Source organism: Arabidopsis thaliana, chromosome 3 (genome assembly GCF_000001735.4).
Source record: "Arabidopsis thaliana chromosome 3, partial sequence".
NCBI lineage: Eukaryota > Viridiplantae > Streptophyta > Magnoliopsida > Brassicales > Brassicaceae > Arabidopsis > Arabidopsis thaliana.
The window spans coordinates 13463360-13476411 of record NC_003074.8 but is presented as its reverse complement, the minus strand read 5'-3'; the positions used below and the strand labels follow the sequence as shown (position 1 = coordinate 13476411).

At 38.5% G+C, this 13052-nt stretch overlaps 3 pseudogenes across 3 annotated transcripts; 2 read left to right on the top strand and 1 right to left on the bottom strand.

Annotated features, from left to right (window-relative positions):
* Positions 1-2881: 2881 nt before the first annotated feature.
* On the top strand, positions 2882-8760 carry AT3G32914 (annotated as a pseudogene; the record flags this gene model as incomplete). Its single annotated transcript has 1 exon — positions 2882-8760.
* A 636-nt stretch (positions 8761-9396) lies between these two features.
* On the top strand, positions 9397-10632 carry AT3G32912 (annotated as a pseudogene; the record flags this gene model as incomplete). Its single annotated transcript has 1 exon — positions 9397-10632.
* Positions 10633-10796: 164 nt separating this feature from the next.
* On the bottom strand, positions 10797-12324 carry AT3G32910 (annotated as a pseudogene; the record flags this gene model as incomplete). Its single annotated transcript has 3 exons — positions 10797-11225; positions 11432-11557; positions 11746-12324.
* Between the last annotated feature and the right edge of the window lie 728 nt (positions 12325-13052).

Here is a 13052-nt window from a genome sequence, read left to right as displayed (position 1 = left end):
TCAAATATTTACAAGGGATTTTAAAAGGGTTTAAAAAGATTTACAAGAGTTTTTAAACAATCTTCTTGTAAATTCTTTAAAAATCTTTTAAAAACCCTTGTACATACATCTTTTAAAACACTTTTAAACCCTTTAAAATTCTTTAAAAAATCTTTAAAAAACCTTTATAAATGTTTTAAAACCCTTTAAAATCCCTTGCAAATATTTCAAAACCCTTTTAAAATCTCTTGTAAATCTTTTAAAACACTTTTAAACCTTTTAAAACACATTAATAAACCGTTTTAAAATCTTTAAAAAACCATTGTAAATCTTATAAAGCCCTTTAAAATCTCTTTTAAATATTTTAAAACCCTTTTAAGATCGCTTGTAAATCTTTTAAAACCCTTTTAAAATCCCTTGTAAATACTTTAAAACCGTTTTCAAACAATTTTAAAACCTTTAAAAATCATTAAACAATATTTGTAAATCTTTTAAAGCCCTTTAAAATCCCTTGTAAATCGTTTAAAACCCTTTTAAAATCCCTTCTAAATCTTTTAAAACCTTTTTAAAAACTTTTGTAAATCTTTTAAAGCCCTTTAAAATCCCTTGTAAATCTTTTAAAACCTTTTTAAAATCTCTTGTAAATCTTTTAACACTCTTTTAAAATACCTTGTAAATCTTTTTAAACCCTTTTAAAATCTCTTGTAAATCTATTTCCCGCCAATAAACAAAATTTACAGGAAAAATGTTTTTTTCGAAAAACATTTGGCGGGAATTGTTTTCGAAAAATTTTGGCGTGAAAATTTTGGTGAGAAATTTATTTTGGAATAGTTTATTTTGTTAACCTAAAATAATTTACAAATAGTGGTAAAATGGTCATTAAAAATTTAAATAGGGTATAAATGAAAATGACAAATAGAAAATGGTAGAATTGAAAAGGGTTTTCTGCAAAATAACCCTCCAAGTCGATCTCGTTTGCAAGTTTACCCTCCAAATCCGAATTATGCAAGTCAACCCCACCATCTCTAAAGTCACCCGCAATACAACCCTCCCGTATATCGATGACATGGCACTTGATAACTCCGTTGAAAAACATAAGGATTTTGTGCAAAAAAAACCTCAAATTTTTTTTTTTGCAAAATAAACCTTCATGTCAAATAAATACAAACCACAATCTAAAAAATCTCCTGCAACATAGCCCTTCTATGTATCGATGACGTGACAGTCGATAACTCATTTAGAGCATGTGCAATGGATAGAGATTTTATGAGTCATTTATTTAAGGTGCAATGTGCAATGGGTAAACACTAAAACTTAAATAAATGATAACCGTAATTTTAAATAAAAAAACAAAATTAAATTTTTGAATCAATAACTGTAACTTACCAAATTTTTATCAGACTCGTTCTGGTTCATTTTTTTCTTGAATAATTCACTCTAATGCCCTTTTCTCAATGCCCTTTTTCAACTCTACCCTTTTTTCCATTTTCATTTTTACCCCTTCTAATACTTTTATCCCCAAATTACCCTTACTGAGCTACACACACTTCTGACCTAATTCATTTCCTCTCTCTCTCTCTCTCTCTCTCTCTTCTTCCTCCATCGGAAATTGTGAAGTTTGTCGCCGTTGAATCCTATGCCGTCGGAAATAGTGAAGTTTGTCGCCGTCGAATCCCATCTTCGCCGTCGGAAATAGTGAAGTTTGTCGCCGTCGAATCTCTTTCTGTTATTCCTCCAATGGAAATTGTGAAGTTTGTCGCCGTTGAATCCCATCTTCGTCGTCTGAAATAGTGAAGTTTGTCGCCGTCGAATCCCATCTTCGCCGTCGGAAGTAGTAAAGTGTGTCGCCGTCGAATCTCTTGTGTTTCCCAGGTTTGAATTTGTAATGTTAGCTTAAATGTCAGATTTCGAATTGGTTTATTTGATATTTGTTGTTGCTTATGTGAATTCGTTATTTGAATCCTGATTCAATCGACAGTTTGACATTTGCTTCAGCTTTGAATTTGAATTTTGTTTGAGATTTGACGATTGAATTTGTTTCTAAAATCCTTGAAATTTGTTATACTGTTTTGCTTTCGATTTTTGGGTAGATTATGTGAATTCGTTAATACCTTTTGAATTCGTTATACTGTTTCTTGATAGATTTGCTTATGTGAATTCGTTATACTGTTTCGTGATAGATTTTGGTTCTGATTTAGTGTTTACCTCTTTACATATGATTTCATGATAGATCTATGCCACTTACTTACGCTTTAAAACGATTTGTAAACCATGTTAACCACTTTTCAAAGCTTTTAAAATCCCTTGTAAATTATTTTATGTCGCTTACTTACGCTTTAAAACGATTTGTAAACCATGTTAACCACTTTTCAAAGCTTTTAAAATCCTTTATAAATTATTCTATTCCGCTTACTTACGCTTTAAAACGATTTGTAAATCATGCTTCTATTTGTAGTGACAGTGTTTTGTGGGTGTTGATTTTGTTGTTATAATGCCAGAATTGTATTCTGTGTGTGGCTTGTGGAAGTTGACAAACAATATGACTTGGGAATTTGAATTAGACATTGAATTGGGAGCTTCTTTAGTGCTCATTGATGAGCACATTACCTATCACACATTGGTGGATATTCTTTTAGAGGATTTTCAAATAGATTGTTCAACCAATTCTTTGAAGCTTAGTTACAAGCTAGTCATCGAAACAAAAAATAATTAAGAGAGAAAAAAAATAAAAATTGTGAAGCAGAAAAAAAGAAAAAAAGAGCGGCGATAATGCTCTCAGGCACACTCTTCGAGGCAAGGTTTCTTCTACAGATCTAGGTCGTCTCCCGCTTCAGAAGTTCGAATTTGTTGTCGTCAAGGTTCGTTTTGCTTAGCTTGGGTATTGTGATACTAATCCACAACTATGGCTTCGCGAATTCCGTTTTCTGAGAAAGGCAAAGGAATCGCTCCCCCAAATCTCCCTCCTCGTACGGTCCGTGTTAAAGTCCCGGCGTTTGATAATTCAGAGCAGAAGAAGAAGTTGTCTCTGACAATCATTGGGCGTATGACTAATCCCAAAGTCCAGAGAGTTTGGTCTCTCATTCCAGTGCTTGCAGATCTGTGGAAGACAGTGATCCGTCCTGTTGGCGCAGATTTAGGAAATGGGTTATTCCAATTTCAATTCGCTTCTGAGCAGGATCTGCAAAAGGTTCTAGACAATCAACCCTATCACTATGCGCATTGGATGGTGATTTTGCAACGATGGGAACCAACTACAATGAAGTCATTTCCATCTCAAATCCCGTTCTGGATTTATGTCAAGGGGATTCCAATGCATCTCTGGTCCGAAGAAACTTTATTCAGTATTTCCAAGGAATTAGGGCGTTTTGAGAAAGCGGAAATCACTGATACTTATGCAAGGATGAGAGTGGTTATCAATGGCCTGCAACCTATCATAAAGAACTCTATCCTGGATTTCGATGATGGTGAGGAGGTAGAAGCGACTCTTAACTATGACAAGCTTATGTCTCATTGTGCTGTGTGTGGATTGTTAGACCATGAAGAAACAAAATGTGGGAGTAAAGAAGGACTGGGTGAGAGGAAAAGCCCAAGCCAGAGCCGGTTTAGCAAAGAATCTCAAGACTCCAAAGCAAGAGGAGATGAGAGGACACCACAGTCTAGCTCAAGACAAGAGATTTCGAAGTCTTCAGAGTCTAGGAGCAGAGGGTTCCATGGTTTGGAAAATGATCATTATCGAAGACGTGATGAAAGGACTGGTTTAACTAGAGATAAGAGGCATGCTTCAAGCTACAGAGTTAGACGGAGTTTCGAAGAGACTAGCAGTCAGCGTTATGGACAGCCTAGATCTTCGTTTGATAATGCCAAAGAGGCACGGAGGCATCACCAAAGGGACCCAAGGCTAGCGGGTCTCAGCAAATCCAGAGATAAGTCTAGGTGGGAGTATAGGGAAAGGCCCATCTCCCCGGAAATCTCGCATCAACGTGAGAGCTCTCATGTTGAGTCGGTGAGAAGAGAGCCTATCATAGAGGATAAAGAAGCTGCAGATTCTTCTGTTAGGCCCCGGAGACCACCAATTGAGAGGCGGTCTTTGAGTAACACAGCCCCAACACCTATTCCTCAAGAAGCAATGGATGTTGCACTAGGAGAGCTTCGAGAGGTGATGGTGCAATATACTGCCTGCGGTGATCCATCAGAGAGCGCGGCAAGAAGAGAAAGAGTCAGTTTGAAGAAGCAGCTGAGAATATGGTAAGAGCTTCAATGGTTTCTGCCCCGCTGGCCCCTCATGATGAGGATGAGACAGAGATTGTTCTAAGTCAGGAGCGGATACCTGTGGCCCTCAGGTTAGGCCCCTTAAATGCACCTGCAGCTCCAAGGAAAGTGAAGAAGAGGTCTACTGCTAGGAAACCCTCAGGAAAGAAGAAGCAAAATCCCAGCCCACTTGCAGGTGCTGCTGCCTCATCTAAAAGAAGAAAGATGCATCAGGCTCAGATTACCCCAAGAAGGAAGCTAATTTTGGATAATCTCAGGAGTGATGGAGAGTCTAGTGAGTTTCAGCTGGAAACTGGGGGGTTGGACCTTGAATCCATGGGGACAGGAGCAGCGTTAGGTCCTCAGCAAGGCTTCGGGAGTGTAGCCAGAAATGCAGTCCAAAGGGGGACGGATTTTCGGAGTCCGTCATCTCTCCTTCCTTAGCGGTGGCGAGTTAGAACTGCCAAGGGATGGGGAACCCTATGATAGTTCATCGCATTAGGGAGATCCGTTCAAAGATCGACCATGACATCTTCTTCCTCATGGAGACAAAGAATGATGATGAGTATGTTACTAATAAGTTCAATGGTTTGGGTTATGGCCACAGTTTTCTAGTCTCACCTCAGGGACATGGAGGTGGAGGACTAGCGCTTTTCTGGAAACAGGAAGTAACTCTGGTGGTTAATCTTTCTTGTGAGAATTTTATTGATGCTTGTGTTACTACCAAAGGAAAAACCTTCTTTGCAACCTTTATGTATGGCGAACCAGATCAGGGAAAGAGAAAGGAGGTATGGAGTAAGTTGAGAAGTTTATCAGAGGCAAGAGATGGACCATGGTTCCTAGCCGGTGATTTCAACGATATAGTTGATAACTCAGAGAAGTCAGGAGGACCTATTAGAGCTGAAGGAACGTTTGTGGGCTTCCGATCTTTCCTCTCAGAATGTGACTTGTATGACATTAAGCATTCTGGAAGCTTCTTCTCGTAAAGAGGAATAAGGCATTCTCATGTAGTTAAATGTCGTTTGGATAGAGCAGTTGGAAACAATTTTTGGGCACAAATGTTTCCTTCGGGGCGTTGCGTCTATTTAAATTTTGAAGGTTCAGATCATAGACCGCTGGTGTCTTATTTTGGACCACCTAAGAAGAGGAAGCCAAGATCTTTCAGGTATGACAGAAGATTGAAAGATAATGTAGAAGTCAAAACTCTTGTAAAGGAGACTTGGCAGGAAGAAGAGACTCTCTCAGTTCAAAGCCGCATTTCAAATGTGAGAAAAGCGATTGTGTTGTGGAATAAATAGAAGCACCGTAATAGTCAAGTGGAGATTGAGAAGTTCAAGTCAGATTTGAAAAAGGCAATGGTAAGTCCTTTTCCAAATGAGTTGTTACTGAAACAAATCAATGATAAGCTGAAACAGGCCTATAAGGATGAAGAAGCGTTTTGGAAACAAAGAAGTAGGCAGCTGTGGTTGTGCCTTGGAGATAAAAACACAGGATATTTCCATGCCGCTACAAGAGGAAGAAAGGCTATAAACAGTTTGGCTGTTATAGAAGATGATTCAGGGCAGGAGTTCTTTCATGAGGAACAGATTGTGGCGGTGATTGCTGGATACTTTCATAAGCTGTTTGCTTCTTCTGCATCTGAGGAGGATGGAATAGTAGAGATAATCAACGAAGCGTTAATTCCCTGCATCTCCGAGAGCACTAACGCAAAGCTGATTTTAGAGCCTTCACCAACAGAGATAAAAGAGGCGTTGTTTGCTATTCATCATGAGAAAGCTCCAGGTCCCGATGGATTCTCGGCCAGTTTTTTCCACTCCAACTGGGAGGCGATTGGACCAGAGATTATTAAGGAAATTCAAGCTTTCTTTGTCACGGGAAAGATGCCAAGTAGGGCCAACGAAACTCACGTGTGTCTTATCCCGAAAGGTCAAGGACCTAGAAAATTGGCAGATTATAGACCCATTGCACTGTGCAATGTGCTCTACAAAATAATCTCCAAAGTTTTATCACGCCGGTTACAACCAATCTTGTCTGTGATTGTGGCTGAGAATCAGTCGGCTTTTGTCCCGGGAAGAGCGATATCGGACAATGTTTTGATTACGCATGAGGTGCTTCAGTTTCTCAAGAGTTCGGGAGCAAAGAAACACTGCTCTATGGTAGTTAAAACTGACATGAGTAAGGCGTATGACCGAGTGGAGTGGAAGTTTGTCAATTGTGTGCTACAACAACTTGGTTTTCATGAGCGTTGGATTGGCTGGATTATGGAATGTTTGACCACCGTTTCTTTCTCCTTCTTGGTGAATGGTTCCCCCCAAGGGAGTGTAGTACCGCAAAGAGGTATTAGGCAGGGTGATCCCTTGTCCCCATACATTTTCATTTTGTGTAGTGAGGTGTTGTCGGGCGGGTCTCTGCAAAAAGGCTCAGTCTAATGGGAAGCTACAAGGGATTAGAGTTGCTATGGGCAGACCTAGAATTAATCATTTGTTGTTCACTGACGACACAATGTTTTTCTGTAAAACAAATGTCTCAAGCTGCAATGAATTAAAAGTAATCCTGAAGAAGTATGAGTTGGCTTCTGGACAGCAAATAAATGGGGGAAAATCCTCTGTCTCCTTCTCAAGGAAAGCCCCTTCGGAGTTGAGACAGCGAGTTATGGTCTCTCTTGGAATAAATCAAGAAGGTGGGGTGGGCAAGTATCTAGGATTGCCAGAGCATTTTGGGCGCAGGAAGAAAGACCTCTTTACCTCTATAGTGGACAGGATCAGACAAAAGGCTCTAAGCTGGTCTAATAGATTTCTGTCAAGTGCTGGCAAGTTAACCATGCTCAAAAGTGTCCTATCTACTATGCCTACGTACGCGATGTCGTGTTTTCAGCTTCCTTCGTCTCTTTGTAAGAGAATCCAATCATCTTTGACAAGGTTTTGGTGGGATTCAAAAGTGGATAAGCGAGGAATGTGTTGGGTTTCTTGGAATAAAATGACAAGAGTAAACCAGGAGGGAGGGCTAGGCATCAGAGATGTTCAGTGTTATAATGAAGCACTTCTTGCCAAGCTAAGTTGGCGAATTCTAAAAGCTCCTAAGAGTCTGCTAGCTCGTGTGTTGTTGGGAAAATACTGTCATTCTAAACCGTTCTTGGAAGTGAGTTGTCCATCATCAACCTCTCATGGCTGGAGAAACGTATTATTAGGTCGGGATCTCCTGATTCAAAATCTGGGATGGGCAGTGGGAAATGGGAAATCCATCAAAGCCTGGCAAGAGCCTTGGCTGTCTCATTCCCAAAGGTTGCAACCGATGGGACCTGCCCCTTCTAGTTCAAAGGAATTATTGGTGCATGAGCTTTTCTTACCAGAGACTGTGGAGTGGGATATGCTTAAGATCTTTACCTTGTTTCCAGAACATGTTGACACCATCAAGATGCTAAAACCCAGCCGGCTAGGTGCTGAGGATAGAAGAATTTGGGTACTCCACCCTTCTGGAAATTATTCAACTAAGTCTGGGTATTATTCTGCTAGAAACAAGACCTGTCTGAATCAAACCAGAGTGCTACCGGAGGTTAACTGGAAAGCTGAAGTCTTGTCCGTTGTGACTGCGCCAAAGATAAAGACGTTCCTCTGGCAATGCCTTCATGGAGCACTACCTACAGGAACCCAGTTAGCTGCAAGACAAATTGTCATTGACACAGCGTGTTGTAAGTGTCATGATCCGGAATCCATGCTTCATGTTCTCTTTACTTGCCCATTTGCTTCTGCTGTTTGGCAACAAGCACCGTTTAAGAGAAGAGTGGAATCGACATTGTTTCAAGATGTAAGAGGTGGACTTCTTGTTGTTCATGCTCAGACGTGTTTACCACCGGTGGGGTTAGGACTGGCGCAGCTGGCTCCCTGGATCCTTTGGACCCTCTGGACAATAAGAAACCAGCAGGTGTTTAACAATAAAATCTTTACTATCGAGGAAACTTTGGTTAAAGCAGTTAAGGATGTTAGAGAGTGGCAAGAAGCACAGACTGGAAAGCTGCAGATCAATCCCCTGTTGGAGCCAATCTCAAGGTTTGATCTTCCTATCTTTCCGACTTGTGGAGCTAGGTGTAAAGTTGATGCAGCTTGGAGACTTGATTTAAGAGCAGCAGGTTTAGGCTGGACGTTTGCACATGAGGAGACAAGTTTGGAGTCAGAGCATTCATCTCTATGCTTGAATGTATCATCTTCTCTTACGGCAGAAGGGCTAGCGATGCGCGCAACTGTTACTGCCGCGACCCAAGCAAATGTGAAGCAGCTTCTCATCGAGAGCGACTGCCTCCAGCTGATTCAAGCCATCAATGCCGGAATTCTCATATCTGAGATCCATGGCATCATTTCAGACATTTTAATTAGCTCTCTATCCTTTGAGTTATTTGTTTGTCGTTTCATTAAAAGGGAGGCCAATGTGTTGGCAGATTCCTTAGCGAAGAATTCCCTTTCATTGTATGCTCAAAACTTTGATTGAGTGATTATAATTAAGAGGTGCACAAAAAAAAAAAAGTTACAAGCTAGTCTCCACGTCTACAACCATACAATCTCATCCTCTTTATATTATAAACGATACACAACTTGCAACTTTTATGCACAAATTCTCACAGAGTGGAGGATTGCTTTTGCTATGTTTGACTGTAGAGCAAATTTTTGTGACAGTTGAGCAAGTTTTTCAATAACCTTCTGGTGTTATAATTTTAAAAATCCTTGTAAAATCATTATTAAGTCAGTGATTGTGCATATTACAGGCTGAGGCTACTTCAAATCCCTTTGTTTCTCATTCTGTCCCTACTGCTCAGGTACTAATCGTTTTAAAAATCCTTGTAAAATCATTACTAACGTTTTTAAACCCCTTTTAAAAATCCTTGTAAAATTATTATTAACGTTTTTAAACCCCTTTTAAAAATCCTTGTAAAATCATTATTAAGTCAGTGATTGTGTTTATTACAGGCTGAGACGACTTCAAATCCTTTTGCTTCTCATTCTGCATCTACTACTCAGGTACTAATCCTTTTAAAAAATCTTGTAAAATCATTATTAACGTTTTTAAACCCCTTTTAAAAATCCTTGTAAAATCATTATTTAAGATAGATTGATGTTTGAGGTAAGCTTTTTATTTTGGCGGCCGAGGTTAACCTCTAGGATTATTGAGGCGTGTGTATCTGAAACATCTAGTATTCTTGATCAACAGTATTCTAGTTCTGCGTTTTAAACTTGTCTAAGTGATGCTGATTCTTTGTTTATTGGAAAAATTTTCAAAGACAAAGATGAAATAGTTTTCACGTTGCGGATGTTTGTAGTGAAGCACAACTTTGAGTTTCATACAGTGAAATCAGATCTCACGAGGTATGTTCTTCATTGTATTGATGAAAACTGTAGTTGGAGACTACGTGCATCTAGGGCTGCTGGATCTGAGAGTTATGTTATTCGGAAGTATGTTAGTCATCACAGTTGTGACTCTTCATTAAGGAGTGTTAGTCATCGTCAAGCATCTGCAAGGACATTAGGAAGATTGATAAGTAACCCTTTTGAAGGAGGAAAGCTTCCCCTCACACCTAAACAGCTGATGGAAATATTTAGAAAAGATCATGGAGTTGGGATCAATTATTCGAAGGCTTGAAGAGTTCAAAAACATGCAGCAGAACTTGCGAGGGGTTTACCTGATGATAGTTTTGAGGTTTTACCGAGGTGGTTCCACATGGTACAAGTGACGAACCCAGGTTCTATCATTTTTTTCAAAAAAGAGTCTGCTAATAAGTTTAAGTATGTGTTTCTGGCTTTTGGTGCATCAATTAGAGGTTATAAGTTGATGAGAAAAGTCATATCTATTGATGGTGCCCATCTGACATCAAAGTTTAAAGGGACTTTGCTTGGTGCCTCAGCTCAGGATGGAAATTTTAATTTGTATCCTATTGCTTCTGCAATAGTTGACTCTGAAAATGATGCGTCATGAGACTGGTTTTTGAAGTGTTTGCTGAATATAATCCCTGATGAGCAGGATTTAGTTTTTGTGTCTGACCGAGCTGCTTCTATTGCAAGCGGACTTTCAGGGAATTATCCACTTGCTCATCATGGACTTTGCACTTTTCATTTGCAAAAAAACTTGGAAACCCATTTCAGAGGTTCTTCACTTATTCCAGTTTACTACGCGGCTTCTAGAGTTTACACGAAGACAGAATTTGATTCTTTGTTCTGGGAAATCTAGAGTTTACACGAAGACAGAATTTGATTCTTTGTTCTGGGAAATCACTAGTAGTGATAAAAAGTTAGCACAATATCTTTGGGAGGTAGATGTTAGGAAATGGTCTTGAGATTATTCTCCTTCAAATCGGTACAACATCATGACATCTAATCTAGTTGAATCTGTTAATGCCTTGTTGAAACAGAACCGCGAGTATCCGATTGTTTGCCTATTTGAGTCAATCAGATCTATTATGACAAGATGGTTTAATGAGCGATGTGAAGAGAGTAGTCAACATCCGTCTGCTGTTACTATAAATGTAGGAAAGAAAATGAAAGCGTCATATGATACTTCAACACGATGGCTTGAGGTTTGTCAAGTTAATCAAGAAGAGTTTGAGGTAAAATGAAAGCGTCATATGATACTTCGTCCTCTTCTTTTTGTTCTTCTCTAGTATAACTGGCAAAAACTCTTTCGATCCCTAAATAGCCCTCCAGCCTTCCAACTTTCTTCTTAAGAACTTCACAGTTTTCATATACCAGTTTTCCCTTCTCACCAAATGACATTGATTTCCTTTTTCTGCTTTGATGCACCACTGTTTCAATTGCAGGTTTCAAGACATGATCAATTCTTCCTTGATGTCCTTGTTCCACTTGAATCCATCCCTGACACCAACCCTTCTTGCTCATTCTATATCCTTTGATCACAAGATCAAAAACATCCAACAGATCCTCGTCTTCAGGATTCTTCTGTGAAACCAAGTGGTCATATTCATGAGTATTAACACCAACTATTGGTGTCACTTCAACCTACAAAGATAAACAAAATTCCAAACTGTGTAAAAATAATGCACAATTCTTAATTAACCTTTTAAAATCCGTTGTAAATTGTTTCAATTGCCTTTAACCTTTTGTAAATCCTTAAAACTTGATTGTAAAAACTATTGTAAAACATACTCTTTATTTATAAACAGTGTTTAAAACATAAAAAAAAAAACACAGCTAAGAAAATGTACCTTGTCACCATCTGCAATTATTGTTATCGCTTTTGCACTTGGAGACGATGTTGATCTCCATTGGAGAATTAATGGAATATTTCCACTAGATGATTCATCTCTAGTGCCAAACTTTTCTTCCAACTTCTAAACCGATGATAATGCCCATATCTGAATTGATTGAACAAATCCAAATAGACCATATTGTTTCCTTAACAAATAGTCATTATCGATTCTCTTCACTTCAGTTACCAAATATGAGTAAACAATCTGCGCCCATGGATCTTACAGAACTTTTCGAAATCAGTAGCTCTCTCCAAATTCTCAATTGGCACCCTGGTAGTCGGATATCGAGCTAGCAATATGCCCTCAACTAGTAACAAACCCACCAATCTCAGTCTCTCCTCTGGCTGTATGTTTTTGGAACTCTTTTCCAAAACATATGTAAGATCGATAAAACTCATTTCCTTGTCAATCCACACATCTTTTTTCTGCTTTCCCTTCAAAGTCTGATTATCTTTTATCCACCACTTTTCTTTCTTCTTTCTCTTCACATTTGGACTGCTTCCTGATGCATCATCCATTGTATGTCCTGTTGTTATGATAAACTCTCTCAGAGAGAATCGCATAGGTTGATCAGCAAATACAAACCACAATTCGTCATTGTTGGTTAGTATCCTTCTTTGGAGTAAATGATGAACGATATGGGTTGAAAATGCTAAGTCCATTTCAGCGAATTCCACTATAGGACCCAAGAATGTGTCCATTAATGTGTTGAACTCTATCGGCTCTAAAGCTTCCCTGACAGTCGAGACAATTTTGAAAGATGAATGCTTTGATACCCTTGTAATATTATCTACTTCGCTGCCTGGTTGGAACAGTCTTTTAGGGAAGTACAGTTTCTTTGTACTCATTTTCTCAAAACCTGATTAAATACATTAACACAGTCATTAAATTAACACAGTTTTGAATATCGTTTTAAAAACCATTTTGTAAATCTATTATTCATTTGTAGTTTTCGAAACATAAACATAGTCATTACAAGTCGTTTAAAGGACTTTAAAACCCCTTGTAAAACCATTTTTCAAAGTCATTACAAGTCGTTTCAAGACTTTAAAAACCCTTGTAAAACACAGTCATTACTCCATAATCCTTTTTAAAGACCGTTTTGAAACCATTTCAAAAACAAAATTTAAATCCTTTTCAAAGAACACAGCCGCCAAAATAGAAACAAAAAACCCTTTTTCAAACCAACTTCAATCAACTGGTAACCCATAAATTAAGTGAGGATCTATAAATTAAAACACAAACCCAAACATCAATCTATTTACTGGTGTAGTTTCAAAACGAAAAACCTTTGAAATTGCTACAACAGAGAAGTTAATCGGCATTCAAAATCTTCTTTGAAGGTTTTTAAAACCCAAATATCAAACTTTAAAACAGAATCTATCAAAAAACAATTTCTAACCCTCCTTCAAAATCTCAAATATCAATCTATTTTACTTGTTTCGTTTTCAACCGAAAACCCTAGAAATGCTAGAACAAAAAAGAGATTCGGCAAAAATAAACAAAATCGAACAAACCCAAATGTTAAACTTCAATTTCGTCAATTTGTTACCTTCAATTGCTTCCGTTTTGCTGG